The 10,540-nt window shown below is 41.0% G+C and overlaps 1 non-coding gene across 1 annotated transcript; it reads right to left on the bottom strand.

Annotated features, from left to right (window-relative positions):
• Positions 1-9,577: 9,577 nt before the first annotated feature.
• On the bottom strand, positions 9,578-9,686 carry LOC112209036 (U6 spliceosomal RNA). The gene has a single exon (XR_002943723.1). It is a non-coding gene; the product is annotated as a U6 spliceosomal RNA (small nuclear RNA).
• Between the last annotated feature and the right edge of the window lie 854 nt (positions 9,687-10,540).

Consider the following 10,540-nt stretch of genomic DNA (forward strand, 5'->3'; position numbering starts at 1 on the left):
GATCTCATCCTACACCTCTCAAACAATGAGACCAGGCCAGTCTTAGAAAAATGGGGAAGTAGCAAGGTCCTTTCACTGTCTTCCTGGGTCCACACCCAGAGTCTGTCTTTCAGACGTCCTCTGGCTTTTTCTCCAGGATCAAAAGCACCCTCACTACTACCCTGGAGACTGCCCAGAAACAGGCCAGATAACTCGATGAAGTCATTCGAGTAATTGTTATTATTAATGACTCAGAGTGCTGCCCCTCCCAGATGAAATATGCATTTCATAGTAGTTTAAAGACTTATCTCAAAAGAGTGAAAAAATGTGGCAATTTTTAGCACCCTGGCAGGACTTGGAGGGTGGAGACAGATGAAGTGAGGTCTCTCAGTGCTCCTGAAATTATACCTCATATTTGGTTCAAACAATATGTCATACCAATAGGTAACGGGTATGATGGGTTAACTTCCTGACATTGCCATGGCATTTATTCTTTCATTTCATTCCAAGTTGCAGAAATTACCCCCAGAGAATTAGAAGAAGGTATCAATGGGCAAAATGACTTAAGTATAGTTACATTTCCTTTCAGTACCTAGGCCTTAATTTCCCCTTCAGTTATATATATATATATATATATGCACATATTTTAAGTGAAAGCAAGTTTATTAAGAAAGCAAAGGAATAAAGAATGGCTACTCCATAGGTAGAGCAGTGACATGGGCTGCTCAACTGTGTATACTTATAGTTACTTTTTTTTTTTTTGGAAACATAAAATTTTATTAAAAACATATAACAAACAAAAGTTACTAAAGGAAAGCCATAGGACTTGTTGCTGAGACATAGTGAGAAAAATGGTTGTTAGTCAGAAAAATTATTGTTGAATGAGGTGTGAACAATCTCTTTTCTTTTTCATTATACTTTAAGTTCTAGGGTACATGTACACAACATGCAGGTTTTTTACATAGGTATACATGTGCCATGTTGGTTTGCTGCACCCATCAACTTGTCAATTACATTAGGTATTTCCTTGAATGCTATCCCTCCCCCAGCCCCTCACGCCCCAACAGGCACTGGTGTGTGATGATCCCTGCCCTGTGTCCATGTGTTCTTGTTGTTCAACTCCCACCTATGAGTGAGAACATGCGGTGTTTGGTTTTCTGTCCTTGTGATAGTTTGCTTAGAATGATGGTTTCCAGCTTCATCCATGTCCTTGCAAAGGCTATGAACTCACCCTTTTTTATGGCTGCATAGTATTCCATGGTGTATATGTGCCAGGTTTTCTTAATTCAGTTTATCATTGATGGACATTTGGGTTGGTTCCAAGTCTTTACTATTTTGAATAGTGCTGTAATAAACATACGTGTGCATGTGTCTTTATCGTAGAAAGATTTATAATACTTTGGGTATATACCCAGTAATGGAATCACTGGGTCAAATGGTATTTCTAGTTCTAGATCCTTGAGGAATCACCACACTGTCTTCCACAGTGGTTGAACTAATTAACACTTCCACCAACAGTGTATTTCTCCACATCCTCTCCAGCATCTGTTGTTTCCTGACTTTTTAATGATTGCCATTCTAACTGGTGTGAGATGGTATCTCATTGTGGTTTTGATTTGCATTTCTCTGATGACCAGTGATGATGAGCATTTTTTCATATGTCTGTTGGCTGCATAAATGTCTTCTTTTGAGAAGTATCTGTTCATATCCTTTGCCCACTTTTTGATGGGGTTGTTTGTTTTTTTCTTGTAAATTTATTTAAGTTCTTTGTAGATTCTGGATATTACCCCTTTGTCAGATGGGTAGATTGCAAAGATTTTCTCCCATTCTGTAGGCTGCCTCTTCACTCTGATGGTAGTTTCTTTTGCTGTGCAGAAGCTCTTTAGTTTAATTAGATCCCATTTGTCTATTTTGGCTTTTGTTGCCATTGCTCTTGGTGCTTTGGTCATGAAGTCTTTGCCCATGCCTATGTCCTGAATGGTATTGCCTAGGTTTTCTTCTAGGGTTTTTATGGTGTTAGGTCTTACATTTAAGTCTTTAATCCATCTTGAGTTAATTTTTGTATATGGTGTAAGGAAGGGATCCAGTTTCAGCTTTCTACATATGGCTAGCCAGTTTTCCCAGCACCTTTTATTAAATAGGGAATCCTTTCCCCATTGCTTGTTTTTGTCAGGTTTGTCAAAGATCAGATGGTTGTAGAGGTGTGGTGTTATTTCTGAGGGCTCTGTTCTGTTCCATTGATCTATATACCTGTTTTGGTACCAGTACCATGCTGTTTTGGTTACTGTAGCCTTGTAGTATAGCTTAAAGTTAGGTAGCATGATGCTTCCAGCTTTGTTCTTTAGGCTTAGGATTGTCTTGGCAATTGCAGGCTCTTTTTTGGTTCCATATGAACTTTAAAGTAGTTTTTTCCAGTTCTGTGAAGAAAGTCATTGGTAGCTTGATGGGGATAGCATTGAATCTATAAATTACCTTGGGCAGTGTGGCCATTTTCATGATATTGATTCTTCCTATCCATGAGGATGGAATGTTCTTCCATTTGTTTGTGTCCTCTTTTATTTCATTGAGCAGTGGTTTGTAGTTCTCCTTGAAGAGGTCCTTCACATCCCTTGTAAGTTGGATTCCTAGATATTTTATTCTCTTTGTAGTAATTGCTAATGGGAGTTCACTCATGATTTGTCTCTCTGTTTTTCTATTATTGGTGTATAGGAATGCTTGTGATTTTTGCACATTGATTTTGTATCCTGAGACTTTGCTGAAGTTGATCCTCAGCTTAAGGAGATTTTGGGCTGAGCCGATGGGGTTTTCTAAATATACAACCATGTATCTGCAAACAGGGACAATTTGACTTCCTCTTTTCCTAATTGAATACCCTTTATTTCTTTCTCTTGCTTGATTGCCCTAGCCAGAACTTCCAACACTATGTTGAATAGAAGTGGTGAGAGAGGGCATCCTTGTCTTGTGCCAGTTTTCAAAGGGAATGCTTCCAGTTTTTGTTCATTCGGTATGATATTGGCTGTGGGTTTGTCATAAATAGCTGTCATTATTTTGAGATATGTCCCATCAATACCTAGTTTATTGACAGTTCTTTGCATGAAGGGCTATTGAATTTTGTCAAAGGCCTTTTCTGCATCTATTGAGATAATCATGAGGTTTTTGTCATTGGTTCGGTTTATGTGATGGATTATGTTTATTGATTTGCATACATTGAACCAGCTTTGCATCCCTGGGATGAAGCCGAGCTGATTGTGGTGGATAAGCTTTTTGATGTGCTGCTGGATTCGGTTTGCCAGTATTTTATTGAGGATTTTTGCATCGATGTTCATCAGGGATATTGGTCTAAAATTCTCTTTTTTTGTTGTGTCTCTATCAGGCTTTGGTATCAGGATGATGTTGGCCTCATAAAATGAGTTAGGGAGGATTCCCTCTTTTTCTATTGATTGAAATAGTTTCAGAAGGAATGGTACCAGCTCCTCTTTGTACTTCTGGTAGAATTTGGTTGTGAATCCATCTCGTCCTGGACTTTTTTTGGGTGGTAGGCTATTCATTATTGACTAAATTTCAGAACCTGTTATTGATCTATTCAGAGATTCAGCTTCTTCCTGATTTAGTCTTGGGAGGGTGTATGTGTCCAGAATTTATCCATTTCTTCTAGATTTTCTAGTTTATTTGTGTAGAGGTGTTTATAGTATTCTCTGATGGGAGTTTGTATTTCTGTGGTATTGGTGGTGATATCCCCTTTATCATTTTTTATTGCATCTATTTGATTCTTCTCTCCTTTCTTCTTTATTAGTCTTGCTAGCGGTCTATCAATTTTGTTGATCTTTTCAAAAAACCAGCTCCTGGATTCACTGATTTTTTGAAGGGATTTTTGTGTCTCTATCTCCTTCAATTCTTCTCTGATCTTATTTATTTCTTGCTTTTTGCTAGCTTTTGAATGTGTTTGCTCTTGCTTCTTTAGTTCTTTTAATTGTGATGTTAGGGTGTCAATTTTAGACCTTTCCTGCTTTCTCTTGTGGGTATTTTGTGCTATAAATTTCCCTCTATACACTGCTTTAAATGTGTCCCAGAGATTCTGGTACATTGTGTCTTTGTTCTCATTGGTTTCAAAGAACATCTTTATTTCTGCCTTCATTTCATTATTTACCCAGTAGTCAGTCATTCAGGAGTGGTCGTTCAGTTTCCATGTAGTTGTGCAGTTTTGAGTGAGTTTATTAATCCTGAGTTCTAATTTGATTGCACTGTGGTCTGAGAGAGTTTGTTGTTATTTCTGTTCTTTTCCATTTGCTGAGGAGTGTTTTACTACCAAGTATGTGGTCAGGTCTAGAATAAGTGTGATGTGGTGCTGAGAAGAGTGTATATTCTGTTGATTTGTGGTGGATAGTTCTGTAGATGTCTATTAGGTCTGCTTGGTGCAGAGCTGAGTTCAAGTCCTGGATATCCTTGTTAACCTTCTGTCTTGTTGATCTGTCTAATATTGACAGTGGGGTATTAAAGACTGCCATTATTATTGTGTGGGAGTCTAAGTCTCTTGTAGGTTTCTAAGGCCTTGCTTTATGAATCTGGGTGGTCCTGTATTGGGTACATATATATTTAGGATAGTTAGCTCTTCTTGTTGAATTGATCCCTTTACCATTATGTAGTGGCCTGGCCTTCTTTGTCTCTTCTTATCTTTGTTGGTTTAAAGTCTGTTTGATCAGAGACTAGGATTGCAATCCTTGCTTTTTTTTTGCTTTCCACTTGCTTGGTAGCTCTTCCTTCATCCCTTTATTTTGAGCCTATGTGCATCTTTGCACATGAAATGGGTCTCCTGAATACAGCACACCAATGGGTCTTGACTCTTTATCCAATTTGCCAGTCTGTGTCTTTTAACTGGAGCATTTAGCCCTTTTATGTTTAAGGATAATATTGTTATGTTTGAATTTGATCTTGTCATTTTGATGTTAGCTGGTTATTTTGCCCATTAATGGATGCAGTTTCTTCATAGTGTTGATGGTCTTTACAATTTGGCATGTTTTTGCAGTGGCTGGTACAGTTGTTCCTTTCCATGTTTAGCGCTTCCTTCAGGAGCTCTTGTAGGGCAGGCATGGTGGTGACAAAGTCTCTCAGCATTTGCTTGTCTGTAAAGGATTTTATTTGTCCTTCACTTATGAAATTTAATTTGGCTGGATATGAGATTTGGGGTTGAAAATTCTTTTCTTCAAGAATGTTCAATGTTGGCCCCCACTCTCTTCTGGCTTGTAGGGTTTCTGCCATGAGATCCGCTGTTAGTCTGATGGGCTTGCCTCTGTGGTTAACCTGACCTTCCTCTCTGGCTGCCCTTAACATTTTTTCCTGCCTTTCAACCTTAGTGAATCTGACAGTTATGTGTGTTGGGGTTGCTCTTCTCGAGGAGTGTGTCTGTGGTGTTCTCTGTAATTCCTGAATTTGAATGTTGGCCTGCCTTGCTAGGTTAGGGAAGTTTTCTTGGATAATACCCTGAAGAGTGTTTTCTAACTTGGTTCCATTCTCCCAGTCACTTTCAGGTACACCAATCAAACGTATATTTGGTCTTTTCACATAGTCCCATATTTCTTGGAGGCTTTGTTCATTTCTTTTTACTCTTTTTTCTCTAATCTTGTCTTCTCGCTTTATTTCGTTAATTTGATCTTCAATCACTGATATCCTTTCTTCCACTTGATCAAATCAGCTATTGAAGCTTGTGCATGCATCACGTAGTTCTCATGCCATGGTTTTCAGCTCCATCAGGTCATTTAAGGTCTTCTGTACATTGTTTATTCAGTTAGCCATTCGTCTAACCTTTTTTCAAGGTTTTTAGCTTCCTCGCAATGGGTTAGAACATGATCCTTTAGCTTGGAGAAGTTTGTTATTACTGAGCTTCTGAAGCCTACTTCTGTCAACTTGTCAAACTCATTCTCCATCCAGTTCTGTTCCCTTGCTGGTGAGGAGCTGTGATCCTTCGGAGGAGATCTGTTTTTTGGAATTTTCAGCTTTTCTGCTCTGGTTTCTCCCCATCTTTGTGGTTTTATCTACATTTGGTCTTTTTGATGTTGGTCACCTGCAGATGGGGTTTTGGTGTGGATGTCCTTTCTGTTGATGTTGATGCTATTCCTTTCTGTTTGTTAGTTTTCCTTCTAACAGTCAAACCCCTGAGCTGCAGGTCTGTTGGGGTTTGCTGGAGGTCCACTCCAGACCCTGTTTCCCTGGGTATCACCAGCGGAGGCTGCAGAACAGCAAATATTGCTGCCTGATCCTTCCTCTGGAGGCTTTGTCCCAGAGGGGCACCCGCCTGTTTGAGGAGTCTGTTGGCCCCTACTGGGAGGTGTTTCCCAGTCAGGCTACATGGGGGTCAGGGACTTGCTTGAGGAGGCAGTCTGTCTGTTCTTGGAGCTCGAATGCCCTGCCGAGAGAACCACTGCTCTCTTCAGATGCGTCAGACACGGACATTTAAGTCTGCAGAAGCTTTTTATTCTGCTTTTTATTCTACTATGCCCTGCCCCCAGAGGTGGAATCTATAGAGGTGGTAGGCCTTGCTGAGCTGTGGTGGGCCCCACCCAGTTCACGCTTCCCGCCTCTTTGTTTACACTGTGAGTTACTCAAGCCTCAGCAGTGGTGGACGCCCCTTCTCCTGCCAATCTGCAGTGTCGTAGGTTGATCTCAGACTGCTGTGCTAGCAGTGAGCAAGGCTCTGTGGGTGTGGGACCCATCGAACCAGGCACGGGAAGGTATCTCCTGGTCTTCCAGTTGCTAAGGCTGCAGGGAAAGCACAGTATTTGGTCAGAAGTGTACTGTTTCTCCAGGTACAGTCTGTCACGGCTTCCCTTGGCTAGGAAAGGGAAATCCCCTGACCCTTGCACTTCCCGGGTGAGGTGATGCCCCGCCCTGCTTTGGCTCACCCTCTGTGGGCTGCACCCACTGTCCAACTAATCCCAGTAAGATGAACCAGTTACCTCAGTTGGAAATGCAGAAATCATCCGCCTTCTGTGGATCTTACTGGGAGCTGCACACTGGAGCTGCTCCTATTTGGCCATCTTGGAAGCCAGTTATTTCTTGATTATATACTAAACAAGGTGTGGATTGTTCGTGAGTTTTCCTGGAAAGGGGTGGGCAATTCCAAGAACTGAGGGTTCCTCCACTTTTTAGACCATATAGGGTAACTTCGTGACATTGCCATGGCATTTGTAAGCTGTCATGGCACTATTGAGAGTGTCTAGTGTATAATCAGCAGTGAGGACGACCAGAGGCCATTTTTGTCACCATCTTGGTTTTGGTGGGTTTTAGGCAACTTCTTTACTGCAACCTGTTTTATCAGCAAGGTTTTAGTGACCTCCTGTCTCATCCTGTGACTTAGAATGCCTAAACTTTCTGGGAATGCAGCCCAGTAGGGCTCAGCCTTATTTTACCCAGTCCTATAGTCACTCTGGTTCAAACACCTCTGACATATTTCCCCCCTCCCTGTTACAAGGGAACCCTTAATCCTAAAGGTTCTAGAGGGACAAAGATCCATCTTCTGTAACTTCTTCAAGGCTCCCATCAGTAATCTTTATCACCCTCGTAGGTTTATTACCCTGAGTGAAATATATCACATTTCTTGTTGGGGTAGAGGTGGCATGTCACAAGCATTATAGGAGTATTTTAGTTTCCTCTCTATAATCTCCACACCACTACAAATACACATATAATCTGAATACAGGCTACTAGCATCCAAAGGCAGCTTCATGACAAATCTCTTCCAACCGGGTTGCTGCTGCTAAATCGTGTCCTTGTAGAGACTTTATGGCTAACACAGAGAAAGCATTCTAAAAACAGTTTTAGAAAATAAAATAAACATTCCAGCATGAATTTTGACACTATTCCTCAAATGTAGGAAGAGCAGTGCCCTGATTGTTACAATGAAGGGCTGGCCTCTATCCAGCATGCTGTATTTTTATTTTTTACCACAAAATGACTCAAATTCCTTCCTTTTGCCATTAAAATTTTGGTAGTTGACTGGCCTTGGGCACCTCTGATCTTGAATAATCTTAGACATCTTACAGTGAATGAAAACATTGCTTGCCTAAATATGATTCCAATATATATATTTTTAAGATTGAGGATTTCTGGGTCACTGTTTTATTTCTTTCCTGAACTGCAGAGAGGCTGTTGGCTACCTCTGTACAGCTTTTGGGTGAGAACAGTGTAACTTAGAGCCGTACTCAAAAGGAATCATCTTTGGATGTTAATGATTTTCCAAGGGGAGATTTTAATTAAGTTCATTCTGGGTGCCAGTGTCAGGATGAGATTTTCAGAGTTCACCCAGAGCGATCATTTATAACAATACCAGTAGAGCATTTAAGTCAGTATATCTTTCTATGGCCTTCCATTGCCCTCAAAATAAAATCCAAACTTCTTAACAAGGCTTTAAGGCCCTTTACAATCTATCCCTCTAGCCAATCCAGTGGTCCTCTATCCTTGGGATCCTTGGGAACTTATCACTTCTGTCGAACTTGAGTCTGCAGTGTAACAGTTGCTTACATTCTATCTCCCCCACTAAGTTGTGAGCACTGGACTCTCATTCCTGAGCACAGGACATGGTGTTCTGTAGCAATCCATAAATATCTGATGAATGAATTAATGAATGAAAAGAATTCAGGCCAGATGCGGTGGCTCATGCCTGTAATCTCAGCACTTTGGGAGACTGAGGCGAAAGCATCACTTGAGGCCAGGAATTTGAGACCAGCCTGGCCAACATGGTGAAATCCCGTCTCTACTACAAATACAAAAATTAGCTGGGTGTGGTGGCACATGCCTGTAATCCCAGCTACTTCTGGAGGCTGAGGCACGAGAATCACTTGAGCCTGGGGGGCAGAGGTTGCAGTGAGCCGAGACTGCACCACTGAACTCCAGCCTGGGTGACAGAGTGAGACTCTGTCTCAAAAAAAAAAAAGAAAGAGAAGAATTCATTGATGAACCCACAGTATAGAATGAGCTATGAGTACTTTACTAGACAGTCAGCTTAGGCAAATGTAGTAATATAAGCCTGTGAAGATCATTGGTCTACTATTAACTTGTTTTTCCTCACTGTGAAATCAGTAAGCCCTTCAGTGGAGAGAGGCCAGAAGGATTCATTCTGCCCTGGCTCCATCTACCCTGATAAATTTTCTTTTTTGGCCCTAGCATTGCATTGTCTCAAAGCCTCCTGTCAATGCCTCACTCCTCTGAATCCCATCCTTGTGTGCACTGGAATGGGTTCTTTCCTTTATGAGAATTTTAATAGAAATTGCTAGGACTTCTCAGTCTATCTGAATGAAGTTGTACAAAGTTCACAGTCTAAGGATGATCCTATTTCAATAAGCTGGACTCTTGGTGTTTTTAATTTGCTATTGTAAGACCTCTGTGTTGCCTGACCTTGAAGAAGCCTGACTTCCTTTATGGTGCCTTCTGCAGAAAGCAGAGTTCTGCTGCCTTTTCCTGGGGCATATTTTTCTCTGTCCCATTCTGTCTTTTAGCTTTATGCAGGAGCATTGGCAGATATGATCAAAACCACCACCACCCCTGTGCTAAGTACTCCATCCATATTTAATATTTTTATTTTCATTTAAACATTTTTTTTTTGGTAAAAAATATGTAATGCTTCATGAACTTGTGTGTCATTCTTCAGCAGGGGCCATGCTAATCATCTTCTCTTATCATTCCAATTTTAGTATATGTGCTGCCAAAGTGAGCACTCTATCCATGTTTATTCATGGAATCCTCACAACAGCCTATGGAGTAGGTGCCGTTATTATAAACTTCTCTTTGCAGATGAGGAAATTGAGGCATAGAAAGACCGATTTGCTCGAGGTCACATCTAGGGACGCTTGTGGCCTAGCTCCAGGACATTACACTCACCTGGATTTTTCTTGGGACCACTTCTCCTCTGTGTGTTACACTAGCAAATATTCTGCATCTTCCACCATCCTTGCTCTAGCAGCCAGAGCTTTTTTATGTCATACTGACCTTCATGTGGACTTTATAGGCAGAGCCATGAAAGCAAAGTGCTTTCCTTTCATGTGGTCTTCATTTCTTCAGTCTGCCTTTCCTTCTTGCTGACAGTCAGCCCTCGACCTTATGCTGAGTGATCTGTGGGTATTCAGCAGTTTTCCCAGTCATAAGAGAATCCTGCTGGAGGAAGGATGATGTGACAGTATGAAGCAGTGGGGGTTAAGTTTAGGTTGCGGCATGTTCGGGAGGCTGTGGGGAGAACTACAGTGAGAAAATGTCTGAGACCCTTTGGTAAAATACTGCAGAGTCATGTAGGCTTCATACCATCCATGTCTATCACTGTTTAGAATTTTCAAAAACAGAAACAGTTTTGTGAGCCAGGCGGGGTAGGAATTATCATTATTATTTATTTTTTGGCTGAAAACCGCAGCTCAGAAAGCAAAATGATTGGCTGTAGGTCATCCAGCTACTAAGCAGTGAAGCAGGTTTAGCACTTCTGTTTCCTTTCCCCACAGCGCCCTGTTTCTCTGTGATTATACAAGCAGACAATGAATAAAAACCAACATCCTCTATCTTCATAATTGAAATTTTTCTTTTG

The sequence above is a fragment of the Pan troglodytes genome, chromosome 3, assembly GCF_028858775.2.
Source record: "Pan troglodytes isolate AG18354 chromosome 3, NHGRI_mPanTro3-v2.0_pri, whole genome shotgun sequence".
Taxonomy (NCBI): Eukaryota; Metazoa; Chordata; class Mammalia; order Primates; family Hominidae; genus Pan; species Pan troglodytes.